Source organism: Bombina bombina, chromosome 6, assembly GCF_027579735.1.
Source record: "Bombina bombina isolate aBomBom1 chromosome 6, aBomBom1.pri, whole genome shotgun sequence".
Taxonomy (NCBI): Eukaryota; Metazoa; Chordata; class Amphibia; order Anura; family Bombinatoridae; genus Bombina; species Bombina bombina.
The window spans coordinates 672,552,746-672,573,001 of record NC_069504.1 but is presented as its reverse complement, the minus strand read 5'-3'; the positions used below and the strand labels follow the sequence as shown (position 1 = coordinate 672,573,001).

Genomic DNA, 20,256 nt, shown 5'->3' with positions numbered 1-20,256 from the left:
TCTAATCCCCCTAATAAGATAAAAAGCCCCCCAAAATAATAAAAATCCCTACCCTATACTAAATTACAAATAGCCCTTAAAAGGGCTTTTTGCGGGGCATTGCCCCAAAGTAATCAGCTTTTACCTGTAAAAAAAAGACAATACCCCCCAACATTACAACCCACCACCCACACATCCAACCCTACTCTAAAATCCACCCAATCCCCCCTTAATAAAACTTAACACTACCCCCTTGAAGATCCCTACCGTGAGCCATCTTCACCCAGCCAATAGAATGCAAGCTCAATCCTATTGGCTGATTGCATCAGCCAATAGGATTTTTCCTACCTTAATTCCGATTGGCTGATAGAATCCTATCAGCCAATCGGCATTCAAGGGACGCCATCTTGGATGATGTCATTTAAAGGAACCGTGATTCGTTGTGTAGCTGTCGGTCTGGATGGTTGCTCCGCGTCGGCTGGCTTCAAGATGGACCCACTCCGCTCCGGATGGATGAGGATAGAAGATGCCTCCTGGATGAAGACTTCTGGCCGTCTGGAGGACCTCTTCTACCCGGATCGGATGAAGACTTCTGCCCCTCTGGAAGACCATTTCTGCCCGGCTGGGTGAAGACGTCTCACAGTAGGGTGATCTTCAAGGGGTTAGTGTTAGGTTTCATTAAGGGGGGATTGGGTGGGTTTTAGGGTAGGGTTGGGTGTGTGGGTGGTGGGTTGTAATGTTGGGGAGGGTATTGTCCTTTTTTAAAAAAAATTTTAGGATAGGGTAGGGATTTTTATTATTTTTAGGGGCTTTTTTATTTTATTAAGGGGATTTGATTAGGTGTAATTAGTTTAATATTCTTGTAATTATTTTTATTTATTTTTTCTGTAATTTAGTGTTTTTTTGTTTTCATACTTTCGTTTATTTTATTGTAGTTAATTGTAGGTAATTTAGTAAATTAATTTAATGATAGTGTACTGTTAGGTGTAATTGTAACTTAGGTTAGGGTTTATTTTACAGGTAAATTTGTCTTTATTTTGACTAGGTAGCTATTAAATAGCTAATAACTATATAATAACTATTGTACCTAGTTAAAATAAATACAAAGTTGCCTGTAAAATAAAAATAAACCCTAAGCTAGATACAATGTAACTATTAGTTATATTGTAGCTAGCTTAGGGTTTATTTTACAGGTAAGTATTTAGTTTTAAATAGGAATAATTTAGTTAACCCCTTAATGACCACAATGTACCCTGTATGTCACAGGTCGTTAAGGGTTTTTTCAGGACATAATACTAGCACAAGTCTAGCAAGAGCACACTATTAATGCCCTCCCTCCAGCAGGCTTTGTGGAATAGAGCAGTCTCAACGCTGGTGACAAAACCGCGCTATAAAACAATCAAGCCCCAAAAAAAGGCCAGCGACATACAGGGTACGTTGCTGGTCCTTAAGGGGTTAATGATAGTAATTTTATTTAGATGTATTTAAATTATATTTAAATTAGAGGGTGTTAGGGTTAGACTTAGGTTTAGGGGTTAATAACTTTATTATAGTGGCGGTGACATTTTCGGCGGCAGATTAGGGGTTAATAAGTGTAGGTAGGTGGTGGCAACATTGGGGGTGGCAGAGTAGGGGTTAATAAATAAAAATTAGGTGTCGGCGATGTTGGGGGCAGCAGATTAGGGGTTCATAGGGATAATATAGGTGGCGGCGGTGTCCGGAAAGGCAGATTAGGGGTTAATAATATAATGTAGGTGTCAGTGATGTCGAGAGCGGCAGATTAGGGGTTAGTAAGTATAAGATTAGGGGTGTTTAGACTCAGGGTTCATGTTAGAGTGTTAGGTGTAGACATAACTTTTGTTTCCCTATAGGAATCAATGGGGCTGCGTTAGGAGCTGAACGCTGCTTTTTTGCAGGTGTTGCAGGTGTGCTGATTCTGCCCCATTGATTCCATTGACCCCTGTTACCACAAAACTCGTAATCTCGGTGTAAGGTAGTTATATTGTAGCTATCTTAAGTTTTATTTTTATTTCACAGGTAAGTTTGTATTTATTTTAACTTGGTAGACTAGTTAGTAAATAGTTATTAACTATTTACTAACTACCTAACTACCTAGTTAAAATAAATACAAACTTACCTGTAAAATAAAAACTAAGCTACCTTACACTAAAACCTAAAATTACAAAAAATAAAAAAATCTACCAATACAAAAAAATACAAATACCTACCATTCCAAAAAAAAAACCCAACGAAATTATCCAAAAGAATAAAATGTATTCCTATTCTAATACCCTTTAAAAAAACAAACACCCCAAAATAAAAATCCTTATCTAAAATAAACTACTTAAAAGGGCCTTTTATAGGGCATTGCCCTAAGTTCACCAGCTCTTTTGCTACAAAAAACAAACACCCCCTAACAGTATACAAACCACAAACCCCCAAACTACCAAGGGCCCCTAAAAGGGACTTTTGGGGGACCCTTAAAAGGGCCTTTTGTAGGTAATTGCCCTAAAGATAATAGCTCTTTTCCTACAAAAGAAAAACAAACACCACCTAAAAAATTACATAACATAAAATAACAAACAAATTATCAAAAATAATAAAAATTATTCCTATTCTAATACCCATTAAAAAAAAAACACCCCAAAACAAAAAACCTAATCTAGAATAAACTACCAATGGGCCTTAAAAGGACCTGTTGTATGGCATTGCCCTAAAGATATCAGCTCTTTTGTTGAAAAAAAATACAAATACCCACTAACAATTACAACCCCCCACCCCCCCCCCCAAACCCACAAAATAAAAAAAATATCTAAAACACCTAAGCTACCTATTGCCCTTAAAAGGGCATTTACTTCTTTTACTGCTCAAACCCTAATCTAAAAATAAAACCCACACAAAAAAAAATAATAAAAACCTTACACTAACCCCAAGATGATCTTACAGTTTTTGAAGTTCCGCTTGAATGATCTTCATCGTGGCGGAGAAGTCTTCATCAAGGCGGCCTCTTCAATCTTCATACCGGCGGCGAAATCCTCATCCAAGCAGCGAGAAGTCTTCATCCAGGCGGCATCTTCTATCTTTATCCCGGTGGTGTGGATCGGGTCCATCCAGAAGACATCCGACGCGGAGCATCCTCTTCATACGGTCGCCGCCGTATACTAAATCTTCAATGCAAGGTATGTGATTCCAAATGGCGTCCCTTGCTTTCCTAGTGGCTGAAAGATTTGAATCAGCCAATAGAATGAGAGCTGCTTAAATCCTATTGGCTATTCAAATCAGCCAATAGGTTTTAAGCAGCTCTAATTCTATTGGATGATGAATCAGCTAATAGAATGAGCGCTGCTTAAATCCTATTGACTGATTTGAACAGTATAGTTTAATTTTAGTTTAATAATTATATTAGTTTAATTGTTAGTTTAATCTTAGTTTTTTTAAATTGACAGGTAAATTAAAATTTAATTTAAGCTAGGGAAATAGTAATTGTAATCTAACGTTAGGGGGCATTAGGTTTAGGGGTTACTAGTTTAAATTAGTTTATTGCAATGTGGGGGGCTTACGGTTTAGGGGTTAATAGTTTAATTTAGTATATTTCATTGTGGGGGGCTTGCAGTTTAGGAGTTAATAGGTTTATTATAGCAGTGTAGGGCTTAATCACTTTAGTATAGTGGTGGCAATGTGGGCGGACGGCAGATTAGGGGTTAAAAATACTTAAATAGTGTTTTGCGATGCGGGAGTGTGGCAGTTTAGGGGTTAATGCATTTAGTATAGTGGTGACGATTTCGGGGAGTGGCAGAATTTGGGTTAATACATTTTTATAGTGGCAGCGATGTCGGGAGCGGCAGATTAGGGGTTAATAAATTTATTATAGTGTTTGCGATGCGGGAGGGCCTCGGTTTAGGGGTTAATAGGTAGTTTATGGGTGTTAGTGTACTTTTTAACACATTAGTTATGAGTTTTATGTTACAGCTTTGTAGCATAAAACATATAACTACTGACTTTAGATGGCGTTAAGGGTCTTGTCACCACAAAATTTGTAATACCAGCGCTATGGGATTCCCATGAAAAAACATAATTTTTCCGAGTGCATGACTGACGTTGCGTTACAGACTAGAAGGCTTGCGGTTCAGCTATACCGACAAGACTTGTAATGGCTGCGGTGCTGTTTTAACGCTGAAAATACCATATAGAGCCGTAACACACAACTGGTAATTTAGCTGACTGTGTTTTATCCACTGTTTGCTTAGTTTGTAATAATGCTCAATATCTTCACATTCCTTTTTGCTACCTTTTGTCTCTATAACAAACTACTTTATTATATTACTCCTTCCCCCTCACCACCTGAACTGTTCATCAGCCCATCTCTCTTAATCTCACCTTACTCTTGTATTCATGAACTTCACACGTTCCTACAGACTCTCTCTCCCCCTTGCACTTCATCCTTATTACTGCAAAATCTGCATCTCATCTCATGTCACTCTCATTCTTGTTCAAACTAGCTGCAGGTGACATCTCCCCTAATCCTAGTCCCCCACAACTTCCTAGCCTTGCACATCCACGTGTGCCTTTCAATAGACTTCAAAAACAAAATTCTGGTAACCTTATTCTCATTCCTCTTGCATCTAAAGCCGCCACCCCCTTCACTTGTGCTCTTTGGAACTCTCGCTCTGTTTGCAGCAAGCTCACTTCAATCCATGACCTCTTTATCTCCCACTCTCTCAACCTTCTGGCTCTTACAGAAACCTGTCTCTCTGCTTCAGACACAGCATCCACTGCTGCACTGTCACATGGGGGTCTCCACTTCAGCCACACCTAGGTCTTACAATAGACAAGGAGGTGGTGTTGGTATTTTACTTGCCTCTTGTTGCACTTTTCAACAAATATAGACCTTCTCTTCCCTCACATTTCCTTAATTTGAAGCACACATTATTTGCTTATTCTCTCTCCTGTCTATACATGTTGCAGTCATATACCACCCCACTGGCTCCTCAACTCAATTTTTAGATCACTTTGATGCCTGGCTTCCTTTTTTCCTTTCCTTAGACACCCCTGCCCTCATTATTGGTGACTTCAACATCCCTCTTGACAATCCCACTGCCTCCTCTGGAAAACAACTTCTGCAACTCACTTCCTCTTTCAGTCTGTCACAATGGACTGACTCTCCCACTCACAAAGATAGTCACTCCCTCAATCTGATTTTCAGCTATTGATGCACTATCTCAAATTTCACAAACTCCCTTTTTCCTCTTTCTGACCATCATCTCCTCATTTGCAACATCACATCCCTCTCTACAACTCCCCCTCCCTCTACCCCTCATACCAAACTTTACAGAAGCACTAAGTCATTAGATCGCAACAGCTCAATCTTGAACCTCTCCTCTCTTCCGTCCCCTCCTTTTCCTTCCCTGACCAATCTATCTGCCACTATAACTCCACCGTTACATCGGTCATTGACAATCTGGCCCCACCTACCATAGCTCAGAAACCACACTCTCATTCTCAGCCCTGGCATACACCTCTGACACAGTACCTACGCAGATGTTCCTGCACTGCCGAGGGACAATGGAGAAAATCTCGGAGTTCAGCTGACTTTTTTCACTACAAGTTCATCTTGAACTCCTTCTATTCTGCCCTTAATCTTTATAAGGAACAATATTTCTCTACTCTCATCTCTACTCTTTCCTCTAACCTAAAATGCCTGTTTTCCACGTTCAATAGTCTTCTCCGCCCACCCTCACCTCCTAATACAACTTCTCTCTCAACTCAAGATTTTGCCAGCCACTTCAATAACAAAAGTAACTCCATCAGATATGAAATCAACTCTCAACATACTACCAATTTTCCATCCCTTCAAACGCTCACAATCATCCAAAACCCAAATAGCCATAAATTTAGCTCTTTTGCCCCTGTTACCGAGGAAGACGTTTCTGCCCTTATACTGTCCTCCCACCTCACTAGCTGTCCCCTCGACCCCATCTCCTCACAGCTATTCTTCTTCAACCTCTCCCTCAGCACTTGTATATTTCCCTCATCCCTCATCTCTAAAACATGCACTGGTCACACCTATCCTTAAAAACCTTCTCTCAATCCAACCTCCCCATCCAACAACTGTCCTATTTCCCTACTCCCTCTTGCCTCAAAGCTCCCATCTATCCCATTTCATACACTAAACTCTCTTTTTGACCCACTGCAATCTGGTTTTCATCCCCATCACTCCACAGAGACAGCAATTATCAAGGTTACCAATGATCTACTTAGAGCAAAATCCAAAGGCCACTTCTCTCTGCTTATCCTCCTTGATCTGTCTGCAGCATTTGATATTGTCGACCACCCTCTTTTGCTCCAAACCTTTCAATTCTTCAGCATCTGCGACACAGTTTTCTCTTGTTCTCTTCCTATCTATCTAACCGTAGCCTGTAGTTGTACCTCAAGGCTCTGTCCTCCGTCCACTTCTCTTTTCAATCTACACATCATCATTAGGTTCCTTAATAAAGTCCCACAGGTTTCAATACCATTTGTATGCCGATGACACACAAACTACCTCCTTCCTTACTAACATATGTAACTAACTGTCTTTCTCATATCTCATCTTGGATGTCCTCTCACTACCTTAAGCTAAAGCTCTCTAAAACAGAACACCTTATTTTTCCCCCTTCCTCCAAAATCTCCACCCCCATTTTCTATAACTGTTGATAATTCCATCATTACCCCTACCTCACATGCCCGATCTCTTGGGGTCACACTTGACTCAGATCTTTCTTTCACTCCTCACATTCAGTCCTTGGCTAAAGCCTGCTGCTTTCACCTTAAAAACATCTCAGAAATTAGACATTTCCTTACACAAGACACAACTAAGATTTTAATCCACTCTCTCATCCTTTCCTGCCTCGACTACTGCAACGCCGTCCTCTATGGTCTCCCTAGCTACTGCATAGCTCCTTTTCAATCCATAATGAATACCTCTGCTCATATTCCTTACAGGTCACTTTTCATCTGCTGCACCTCTCTGCCAATCCCTTCACTAGCTCTTAAACACAAAATCCTCACTCTGACATACAAAGCCCTCAACTGCACTGTTCCCCCCTACATTTCAGACCTTGTCTCCAGATACTCTCCCTCTTGTCCCCTTCACTCTGCTCACAATCTCCTACTCTCCTCCTCTCTTGTTACTTCCTCACATTCCCATTTACAGGACTTCTCTAGACTGGCTCCCATCTTGTGGAATGCCCTGCCTTGCTCCACAAGACTCAACAACCTACACTAACCTTTCCTAACTCCATTGCTCTCACCTTGAACCCCTTAGAATGTAAGCCTATGAACCCAGCTGTTTGAAGATCACCTTCATAAGAGCCGACTACAACAGTGCAACTCTCGGCAGGGCCCTCTACCCATTTGATCCCTATAAATAATATCTTCTTTAGCATAGTTGCCTATACAGCAGTCACTCCCATAGCTAAGAAGGTTAACCCTTAGGTACGCTCCAGACTCACAAAGAGTCCTTTGTTCTTTTACTTTGCAGGTGCTGATTAAAATATTAGAGAAAGTTCAGCTACTAAGTTAAGTCTCATTGAGCTTCTTACCATTGCCCTATGCTTAGTTACTGTGCTTAACTTGAAGTGTTTCAGTAAGTGTTTATGGTGAGTTGGGCCTCACAGCCATTGATACAGCTTGTTTAATTCTGGAACAGCAGTACTCCACCTGATGCTAGTGAAGACATGGACCAGCCAGTAAAACTATTTACTGTTTGTTACACTCTACTCAAAATGTTGAACTTTCCTCTGCAACTCATAAACAAGGTCTTAAGAAATCCTGTCGTGAGCAGCTAAATAATTTTTGCAAAATGCACCTTTTTATTATCCAAGGCACCACCAAATATTACTCGAGCACCCAGCTCTATGGAATTTGGCAGCACATTTCAAATAAATTATAATAGTAATTACACAGACTTCACCAACCTTCATAATCAACTCCGCTATCCCCTAACCATAACTAGCTTAATGTAAACAGAAAAAGTGAGGTTAGTAAAAACAGATAATAGTATGTGTGTTACTAGTTTAAAATGACTACAGTCCAAAAGAAATACAATTACAGAACCGTCCTTGATTTCTTCTAAATCTTGTTGGATCTGATACAGACATTAGTTTCCTTTGGCTTTTATATTAATACTAGTGAGTTATGAAATCCAGGTTACTATCAGTTGTGCATATTAACAGCCTTATTAAGGAGATATTAAACTCAAAATGTAATTTTTAATAAAATGTTTAATCATGTATAGTGAAAAAACCTTTCAATGGTTTTCTTGCAATTTAAATTGGAAAACTTTGCTTTTTTCACTGCCCCCAGACAGACTGTTGATTATTACATGCAATTCTGAATCCTAAACATCTTAAATGTTGGAAATAGAATTGCTTGATATGTGCAGAAGCTAATTCATATATCTCTCTAATATATTACTGCAATGGATTATAAGATTGTCAAAAGAGTCTGTCCCTGAAATGCAAAACAATGACATTTTGCTAAACATATATTTTGTATCAGATATTTTGCAATGCAGTGGTTAATTTGAAATCCATATTTAAAAATAGCTTTAATTTGCCTTTACATTCAGAATAAAATAAGATGGAACCTAGAATCAGTTGACAAGATGAGAGAATTCATTTTAAAAGTTATGAGCACGGGGGGAGGCTATGGAAGGGATCCATAGAATCCGCTGAATATTTCCTAGACTTCACAGCATCCAACAACATTGATACCACCGGATGATCTATTGATCCAAGCTGATCAGTTGTATATGAATATTGCTGTACTTATGATCTTCCATAGCTATGCTTAATAGGGAGGAACTTTACAAAACATTGTGCTCCGTTATTGCTGATTTTGAGCAAAAAAATGTGCCATAACTTTGAAGACCTAATCTCGATGTTGCAACGGGAAGAACTAGAGGGCCCTTCACTCAATGAAGAAGAACTAGATCCTATCATACTACCCAGTGCCCAGACACATGAGGATAAAGGTGTGCCGTTCACTTCTTCAGCAGATACCCTACAATCTGGTGCCTTTAAAATAACAAAGTTGAGAGAGAAATACAAATGGCAGGCATGCAAGCAATAAATACGTCTGCGATAGGTCTACCTACATCAGTGCACCATCAAGTTCATCCAGATGCTGAAACAGAGCCTGTAGACAACCAGCAGGAGCTGACTTTCATGCTACAAAATGCAAGTATCAGTCCGACATCTTAACCTTCACTAGCACACTATACCTGGGCCTCCAAAAGAAAGCGTGCTCCAGCCTTGGCAATTTGATATAAAAAAGACCTTTATTGTGCCATGGTCCATAAAAAAATAAACAACGTTTTAGACCTACATAAGGTCCTTAGTCATGACTAAGGACCTAATGTAGGTCTGAAACGTTGTTTGTTTTTTTATGGACCATGGCACAATAATGTATTTTATATCAAATTGCCAAGGCTGGAGCACCCTTTCTTTTGGAGTTTCATTGATGTGGATGAGGGGGCTACCTCCTGGTTCCTGCGCCTTATTGTTTCATTGCTGTTCCCTACCCTGTTTGCTCACACTATACCTGGACAGTAGAGGGAAACTTGTCCTTGGCGGTTCTTCAGCGAGATGCGGCCGCCCCCCTGGAAGGTTGTCTAGACACCTCCTGACGCTCAGTGCTGGTGCCAGTGGTGTCCTCTGATAATTTGCGGTACAAGGAAGACATAAGTCTGGTTAAAGCAAACTGCATCGTAGTCCTATTCTATGACTCTGTGTTTGGGATGTCGTTCCTGGGTATAGATCTATTGAACAATCTCATCACAGCAATGTCTGGGAACATATTTAATCTAAAGACCCTGTCGCTTGAACTCTAATAAAAGATGTGAAGTGATCTACATTTTAATGCTAAAAATAAATACACAGAGCACCTCCTAAAAGGCTAAGACACTAGTAGTGACAAGATTATTTAAATAAAAAATATATTGAAATTCTATAGGGGTATATAAAATATTTTATAAGCTACTTATAGCTAAAATATACAAACAAGATACACAAGTGAATCCACTTAAAATTAACAATAAAATATGCATATATCTATATAAAAAACAATACAATTGTGGTTAAAAACAACAACAAAATACAATCTTAATCACAAAATAAATTACAATAAAACAGTTGTTAACTGATAAGCTGGTTGATGGTTGGATAAAAAATATAAATATATAAAAACATCAATTTACTGAGTAGGTGTCCATAAATATGTAGGTCCCAAACTTTAAATTCTTTCCAGAGAGTGAATGTCCAATATGAAGATTCTATTTTAAAACAATTATCCTTATATATCCCTCGATAAACGGTGAAATGATGAAGTGTGTAAAAAAGAAGGCAAATATTATCTTCAAATATAAATGAAACAAATAAAAATGAACATGTACTTTATTTGAAACATAGCATGAATTTACCATGAAACTAGGAACATATATACAAAAACAGAATAAACTCAATAGTACTTCCAGGTCATCAGGAACAGGAAGTAGAGGTTATTTTTTTACTTCCAGGTCATCAGGAACAGAAAGAAGAGGTTATTTTTTGGCGCCAAAACAACACTGGCACTTATTGGCCAGTAATAGCTATAAAAGGAGCTACCATGCTAATCCATCTATAGTCTTGATAAAGGCCCAGTTCTTAGGGCCGAAACGCATTGACATATATGGTAAGCTTCTTTTCAATTACTGACTAAGTTTGAATAGCAGTTTTGCACTGTTATATTTGTTTTATTACAGTTATATCTTTGAATGAATTGATCCCTGAGACATAGGATCCATTTCGGTATTTTTTCATCGTTTACACACAGGAATAACTTTTTAATAGCATCTCTTCACATCTTGTATTCACATAAGGGTCACGTTATAAGTTTATTATTCACTTTAACACATCCTAAATATTCATTTGGATAATTTTTTCACATTTTTTCCTTTTTCTTTTTTCATTTTTGTGTACACACATTTTTGATTATTCACGCCCACTTCATCACATCATCTTTTCAGGATTTTTTGGATATTCACAATAATTTTTGAAATTTGATTTGAAAACCACTACGTTTTTCTTTTTTACACACTTCATCATTTCACCGTTTATCGAGGGATATATAAGGATAATTGTTTTAAAATAGAATCTTCATATCGGACATTCACTCTCTGGAAAGAATTTAAAGTTTGGGAACTACATATTTATGGACACCTACTCAGTAAATTGATGTTTTTATATATTTATATTTTTTATCCAACCATCAACCAGCTTATCAGTTAACAGCTGTTTTATTGTAATTTATTTTGTGATTAAGATTGTATTTTGTTGTGGTTTTTAACCACAATTGTATTGTTTTTTATATAGATATATGCATATTTTATTGTTAATTTTAAGTGGATTCACTTTTGTATCTTGTTTGTATATTTTAGCTATAAGTAGCTTATAAAATATTTTATATACCCATATAGAATTTCAATATATTTTTTATTTAAATAATCTTGTCACTACTAGTGTCTTAGCCTTTTAGGAGGCGCTCTGTGTATTTATTTTTAGCACTACATTCACCTTTTTGGGGGCGCTGGTACCCACAATACTAGGAGCTACAGACACAAGGTTGAGCGCTGTCAGATTTTAACAGATTTTGATCTACATTTTAAGCCTTATTCCTAACTATTTTCTTATGTTCAACTCACTTTATAGTATATACTAATATTGTTAAATCTAAATATTTCACCATAAATGTTTCTTTCTAATGCTTTATACAAGTTCTCGTTACTCATATACAATCACCCTTTTGCAAGAATATTACTTTGGTTTCCCCTTATGATTACAGTACTTATATGTATCTAGGGCTACTGAGATTAGCGCCAATATCATGCCTTCATACTAGTTTCATTATTTATACTGCCTAGTAACACCTCAAAGGGTGAGTAACAGGCTCTAAGATTTATATTGAAGAAGTACACCTACCTAATCATTTTACCAGCAGATACCAGTTTTCCTAACAGTACTAACTATTGCAAGTGGGGAGAACAGGCAGGCTCTTAGGATTTCATAAAATGGATTATACCTTTTTAGCTACCCTCTTTCCTACCCCTTGAGCATAACCCCATAATACTTTATCCCTTCAACTGAACACGCTTCTCTATATGGGACTATATAAAGATCAATATACTCTGACTTTAATTCTCATTGGTTTGATAACTATTAAAACCCTAGGTCCATACTAGTGGTATAAGGGGATTAATACCACATTAGACCTGGATTAGGGTAATTACCAATCTCATGTACTTTTTACAATATATATCTGTTATATATGGTAATTGACGCTAGAGGAGACCAGTCTCAGTGTAGTACTACTGATCGAGTCCCTCCTCCACTACTCTAAGGACAAGTGCTGACATATTTACCTCACGGGAACATATAATGCTTGTATGGTTTACTACCTCAGCAGAAGCTTGAATGTATACTTATGATAAGGAGTTTATAATGTACAAGTGCAATTGTTGTGAATATTTGAATATTGTATGAGTCTGACATACCACCCTTGGTGTTACTGAAGTTTATTGTCCACATACTACTAATGGAAGGACAACAGCAACATTATATTATTTGTATTTACCCCACCTGTAGGCTCCTATTCATAGTTTATAACTAATGTCCTGTTAGAGTATAAAGTCTTACGCTTCCCATAGGGCCTTAGTGAGTATATATTTATTTCTGTTTCCCCAAGAAAATAGACTATACTTCGCTCTATATTCATGTTTGCTTTACTTCTGTATAACTGTGGCTTCGGGCAATAATATATGTACCAAGATCATAAAACTACAAATTCATCTAAGAGAAGTTTTCCTCCCCAACATCTACAACTATGACCTGTTTTATATGCAAATTTTATTCATAACACATTAGTTTAAGTTGTGCTTACCCACTGAGTATTAAGCCTTGACTTACTTTTATCTTTATACTATGGGGTCCAAAAGTGGCCCCACTATAATTAACTTTAATCTACCACAAGTTGATATTTTGCTATTATTGTTAAGATTATATTTACATATCTACTAAATTTCATTGGACCCAATAGGGTCTCTGATATGAGTAACATAACCCACCAGTATTACCTACATCAAACGGTCCATAAGTGGCCAGCTAATTAGTCATCTATGAAAGCTTTTAAAAATACAAAATGACGGTTTATGAAGTTTACAGTTTGTCAACTATTTTACTTTCTACTTATATCTTTGTATTGTGTTATACGAAAATTTTCAGCAAGATTATAAGTGTTGCGGTACGGCTATACCGCTGAAAAATTGTCCATTGCATGCGCAATATGCAGGTCTCCCGTATTGCAAGTCGCGGCGGTACAGCTATACTGCTAGCATTTTAGCCTTTACGCAACTCTGCAGTGATCCTCTGCCCATCGGATTATATTGGTTACTTCCATCATCGCTAGAGAACTCCTTGTTCCTCCCTGATGATTGATATAAGCTACAGTTGTGATGTTGTCCGACTGAAACCTGATGAATTTGGCTGCAGCAAGCTGAGGCCAAGCCTGAAGCACCTTGAATATCGCTCTCAGTTCTAGGATGTTTATCGGAACAAGAGATTCCTCCCGAGACCATAAGCCCTGTGCTTTCAGGGATTTCCAGACTGCACCCCAGCCTAGCAGGCTGGCATCTGTCATTACAATGAGCCACTCTGGCCTGTGGAAGTACATCCCCTGAGACAGGTGGTCCTAAGACAACCACCAGAGAAGAGAATCTCTGGTCTCCTGATCCAGATGCAGTTGAGGAGATAAATCTGCATAATCGCCATTCCACTGTTTGAGCATGCATAGTTGCAGTGGTCTGAGGTGTAGGCAGGCAAAAGGAACTATGTCCATTGCCGCTACCATGAGTCCGATTACCTCCATACACTGAGCCACAGATGGCCGAGGAATGGAATGAAGAGTTCAGCAAGTGGTTAAGAGTTTTGATTTTCTGACTTCCGTCAGAAATATTTTCATTTCTACCGAATCTATCAGAGTCCCCAGAAAGGAAACTCTTGTGAGAGGGAAGAGAGAACTTCTTTTTTATGTTCACCTTCCACCCATGAGATCTCAGAAAAGCCAACACAATGTCCATATGAGACTTGGCTAGCTGAAAAGTTGATGCCTGAATTAAGATGTCGTCTAGATAAGGCGCCACTGCTATGCCCCGAGGATGTAGAACCGCCAGAAGGGACCCTAGCACCTTTGTGAAAATTCTTGGAGCCGTGGCTAACCCGAAGGGAAGAGCCACAAACTGGTAATACCTGTTTAGAAAGGCAAATCTGAGAAATTGATGATGATCTCTGTGAATAGGGATGTGTAGATACGCATCCTTTAAGTCCACTGTAGTCATATATTGACCTTCCTGGATCAGAGGCAGAATAGTCCGAATGGTCTCCATCTTGAATGATGGAACCTTGAGGAATTTGTTTAGAATTTTGAGATCCAAAATTGGTCTGAAAGTTCCCTCTTTTTTTTTTTTGGGAACCACAAACAGGTTTGAGTAGAACCCTAGTCCCTGTTCCTCTTTTGGGACTGGGCAGATCACCCCCATGGTAAGCAAATCTTCTACACAGCGTAAGAACGCCTCTCTCTTTGTCTGGTTTACAGACAATCGAGAAATATGAAATCTCCCCCGTGGAAGGGAGTCTTTGAATTCCAGAAGATATCCCTGGGACACAATTTCTAAAGCCCAGGGATCGTGAACATCTCTTGCCCAAGCCTGAGCGAAGAGAGAGAGTCTGCCCCCTACTAGATCCGGTCCCGGATCGGGGGCTACCCCTTCATGCTGTCTTAGAGGCAGCTGCAGGCTTCTTGGCCTGTTTACCGTTGTTCCAAGCCTGGTTAGGTCTCCAGACTGACTTGGATTGGGCAAAATTCCCCTCTTGCTTTGTAGCAGAGGAAGCCAAAACGGAGCCACTCTTGAAGTTCCGAATGGAACGAAAAATACTTTGTTTGATCTTCATCTTATTTGATCTATCCTGAGGAAGGGCATGACCTTTCCCTCCAGTGATATCTGAAATAATCTCTTTCAGTTCAGGCCCAAATATGGTCTTTCCTTTTAAAGGGATGTTCAAAAGTTTAGATTTGGATGACACATCAGCAAACCAGGACTTAAGCCATAACGCCCTGCGTGCTAAAATGGCAAAACCTGAATTCTTTGCTGCTAATTTAGCCAGTTGAAAAGCGGCATCAGTAATAAAAGAATTAGCCAATTTAAGGGCCTTGATTCTGTCCATAATCTCCTTTAATGGAGTTTCCATCTGAAGAGCCTCTTCTAGAGCCTCAAACCAGAAAGCAGCTGCAGTAGTTACAGGAACAATGCACGCAATAGGTTGAAGAGAAAAACCCTGATGAACAAAAATTTTCTTCAGGAGACCCTCTAATTTTTTAACCATAGGATCTTTGAAAGCACAACTGTCTTCAATAGGTATAGTTGTACGCTTAGACAGAGTAGAAATAGCTCCCTCAACCTTAGGGACTGTCTGCCATGAGTCCCGCATGGTGTCAGATATGGGCAACATTTTTTTAAAAACAGGAGGGGGAGAGAACAGAATACCTGGTCAATCCCACTCCTTAGTAATAATATTCACAATCCTCTTAGGAACTGTAAAAACATCAGTGTAAACAGGAACCTCTAAGTATTTGTCCATTTTACACAATTTCTCTGGGACCACTATAGGGTCACAATCATCTAGAGTAGCTAATACCTCCCTGAGCAATAAGCGGAGGTGTTCAAGCTTAAATTTAAAGGCCGTCATATCAGAATCTGTCTGAGGGAGCGTCTTTCCTGAATCAGAAATTTCTCCCTCAGATAACAAATCCCTCACCCCTACTTCAGAGCATTGTGAGGGCATATCAGATACGGCTACTAACGCGTCAGACGTCTCAGCATTTTTTCTTAACCCAGAACTGTCCCGCTTTCCTTGTAAACCAGGCAGTTTGGATAAAACCTCTGTAAGGGTTGTATTCATAACTGTGGCCATGTCTTGTAAAGTAAATGAATTTTATGCACTAGAGGTACTAGGCGTCACTTGTGCGGGTGTTACTGGTTGTGACACTTGGGGAGAGCTAGATGGCGAACCCTCATTTACTTCTGACTGAGAATCATCTATTGCTCTATTTTTAAGTGCTAATATATGTTCTTTATAGTTTATAGACATATCAGTACAATTGGGACACATTCTAAGAGGGGGTTCCACAATGGCTTCCAAACATATTAAACAAGGATTTTCCTTGGTGTCAGACATGTTAAACAGGCTAGTAATGTAACAAACAAGCTTGGAAAACACTGTAATCAAAGTAAAAAACACTTAGAAATAAAACGGTACTGTGCGTTTAAGAGAAAAAAAGCTGCACCAGTTCTGCAAAACAGTGTAAAAAAACAGTAAACTTAACGAAATGTTTACAGTAGCATTATAAAGGCTTAATAACTTTGCACAGCTATGCAAATAAACAATTAACCCTTAAATGGCAAAAACGAATTGAAAAAATGTTAACCCCAGTAAAAAAGACTTTCAGCACCATGCCACAGCTTTGTTGTGGCTCCTACCTGCCCTTCAGAACGATTTGTGGGAGAAAAAACTTGTTTAACAACCCTCAAACACAGCAAAAAAACGACAGGAGAAGCAGTGATATGTCTCAGGGGAAAGGAAACTGCGCAACTGAGGCGCGAAAATAGGCCCCTCCCACCTCACTCGATGTTTTGAGGCCTACCAGAGAAACACCAGAGTGTCTCTTAATTAACCATGTGAGTTACAAAACTCAAAACCAAGCCACAATGACCCCTTTAGTCCCTTCAAAAAACGTTATAAATGCATCAAAAAACAAAACGTTTTTTCCTAACAGTGTCACCAGTAACTAATGAGCCCTTCAAGCAAGCTGAAATTCCTGTTAAAGTATCTTAATACAGCTTACCCTTCCCTCATGGGGATATTGTCAGCCTTTTCTAGATTTAACACAGTCTGTCTAGAAAAATATAGACTGAACATACCTCATATGCAGCTTAGTCTGCAAACCGTTCTCCCAACTGAAGTTTTCCTATACTCTTCAGGCCTTGTGAGAACAGCAGTGGATCTTAGTTACAAAGTGCTGAGATCATCATCCCTCTTGCAGAAATCTTCATCCCTTTTCTGCCAGAGAGTAAATAGTACACACTGATACAATTTTAAAATAATAAACTCTTGCTTGAGAAGTAAAAAACTACATTTTAGTCACCACATAGCTCTTTGCCCTTCCTAGCAGTTAAGCAGGCAGAGAGAATACCTGGGGGGGTGGAGCTAAGGGGGGAGCTATATAGACAGCTCTGCTGTGGGTGCTCTCTCTGCCACTTCCTGTAGGGAAGGAGAATATCCCACAAGTAAGGATGAATCCGTGGACTCGATACATCTTACAAGAGAAAAAGCCACCCCAAAATAAAAGCACCCCCTAATCTATTAATAAACTACCAATAGCCCTTAAAAGGGCCTTTTGTAGGGTATTGCCCTAAGTTAAACAGCTCTTTTACCTATAAAAATTACGAAGTCCCCCCTAAAAGTAACCAACCCCGCAAAATAAAAAACCTAAGTCTAAAAAAAAAAACCTAAGCTACCCATTGCCCCTAAAAGGGACATTTGTATGGGCATTGACCTTAAAAGGGCAAACAGCTCTATTGTGCCCATTAAAATAAAAAATGCCCTAATTTAAAAAAAAAAAACATCCAAAAAAATAAAAAAAAATAACATTAACCCCAAAAAATCTACTCACACCTCCTGAAGTCCAAATGTCCATCTGAAGCAAAGTCTTCATCCAGGCGGCGAAGATCTTCTGATTTGAACAGCCAATAGAATTTAAGAAGCTCTCATCCTATTGGCTGAATTGAATATTGCAGCCAATAGGAATTCAACGGTACCCCAATATAAAAGGGGTACCTTGCATTGAAGCTTGAGTGTGCGGAGGACGATCGCATAAAGAGGAGGATCCACCTCGCTAAATACCGTGGTCGTTGAAGAGGACCAGCGCTCCAGATGAGGACCAGCGCTCCGGATCCTCGCATCGCTGAAGACTGCTCCGCACCTCCGGGAAGAAGATAGAAGATAGTGCTGCCCTGGAAGAAGATCTTTGCCGCCTGGATGAAGACTTTGCTCCGCCTGGACTTCAAGAACGGTGCTTATTAGAGATGTTTACTAAAATGTATCTTGTATATTGGATTAGCTTGCACAAAAGAAACATTTTTTTACATGTTTGCATTTTTTAAGGAACATAACAAGTATAATAAGCCATCAGGAATCATACAGAGCAATGAAGCCACAGCAAAAACATACAGCACCTGCTCTGTATTGTACACTTTAAACTGAAGTGCATGATACGGCTTGTCAAGAAGATAATATGACTGATCTGTGAAAGCTCACTGCTTCTGCCACAGTGTGCGAGCTGTCACTGTGTAATTAATGTATAATGGTTGTACCCAGCAGTTTAATATCCTTTAAGACAGTGGTAACTAACAATGTTACAATATGTCAGTTTAAAGGATTGATGCTATCTTTTCTTCAACTTTAAAGTGATGCTAAATCCTAGGTTTTCAAAAACACTAGTATTTAACAGTGCTAAAAAAAAAAAGGCGACCTTCACTCATGAGTTTAAACAAAACTGTGTAAAAAGTACCTTTATTATGCTACGGCTTCACTGCTTCTGGACGCTCACGTCACAGCTAATTTTTTTCATTGAGGTGATGTTTCCACCTCTTCGAATAAAGCCGTCCTATCATATGGCACATTGGCGTACGGCTAGCACAGCTATTTGCTAAGAGGTGGAAACGTCACCTCAATTAAAAAAATTAGCTGTGTCGTGGGCGGCCGGAGGCCCTCAGTTAAACTCATAGTATTTTTTTTAAAGGATTTACCATCACTTTAATATAACACTATAAAAATCTAGTCATTATTTTTAGTTTGGTTAGTTTTGTGAATCAGCTTCTTTTCCTTATATCTTTTCAAAAAAATGTTTTAACATAATCTCATTTTTTTTTAGCAAGCTATACAATGACTCCTGTTCCCCAATAGGCAAGACACTTCAGACCCAGCTGCTGAAAAACCCTAGTGATATATATCATCTAGTGGCCTCTATTTTCATATTGAGGTGGTCAGCGTCCCCAGCTAGGGAACCTGTTTGCCTGCATTTAAAGTTTGAGAGGCAGCATATACTGCATGAATTTAACATTGCACAAACAATACATGTGCAACCCTGCCCATGCTCTTACACAAACCATTAAGGCTTGTCAATCATCCTGGAAAAAACTGTCCAGGATGATTTAACTCTACCACTTCTGACATTAAAGGATTACTTTCTGTTATAATTTTAAGCTAAACAACTAACATATTAAAGGTAATAAACATTAATTAAAACCTACTGACCTATATTTTCTCCAAAACTAAGTTTCATAACGTTCTAAAAGTTATATATTTTATTCGCCGATGATGTCACGTTATCCTGCCCACTATTTTCAGCACTGCATGTTCAAAATACTTAAACCAATAACTTTGTGTTTAAAGCGCCATTTTGAAACCTAGGTATTGTAAACGGATTGGTACAGAGCAAAGGATACCCACGGAGTGGGTTTGGAAAACAATTATATTTGCAGACAAGATTTCTGATGTACAGTAGAGATATGTTAATGAAATGCTATTGATAAAAAGCGTATTTGGGGTAGTTAGTTAGTAGCAGGCATAGAAAATATTTACTTACAGTGGCCCTTTAACTGGAAGTTGGTGCATGTTCAAAATTAATTCTATTTATAGATCAGATAAATATTGTATGTATGTGTGTATGTATGTGTGTGTGTATGTGAGTGTGTGTGTATATGTTTGTGTATTTGTGTTTGTGTGTTTGTGTGTATGTGTGTTTGTGTGTATGTGTGTTTGTGTATATGTGTGTGTGTGTATGTTTGTGTGTGTATGTGTGTATATGTGTGTGTGTATGTTTGTGTGTATGCATGTGTGTGTGTGTATGTGTGTGTTTGTGTGTGTTTATATGTATGTGTGTGTATGTGTGTATGTTTGTGTGTGTATGTGTGTGTGTATGTGTGTGTGTATGTTTGTGTTTATATGCGTTTGTGTATGTTTGTGTGTGTGTGTGTATTTGTGTGTGTGTTTGTGTAATTAAGTATAATATATCATGTTCGAATACTTATAATTGAAAGAGGTTTACATTCAAGACTTTGCTTGTTTTGAAAAGGTCTCTAAATGCCAT

The 20,256-nt window shown here is 38.7% G+C and overlaps 1 long non-coding RNA gene across 1 annotated transcript in view; it reads left to right on the top strand.

Annotated features, from left to right (window-relative positions):
* The window catches only part of LOC128662199 (uncharacterized), a 36,213-nt gene that overhangs the window by 3,892 nt on the left and 12,065 nt on the right, over nt 1–20,256 (top strand). The window contains exon 2 of the long non-coding RNA XR_008402721.1: nt 2,926–3,158. This is a non-coding gene — a long non-coding RNA (uncharacterized LOC128662199). The remainder of the gene's footprint in view (nt 1–2,925; nt 3,159–20,256) is intronic.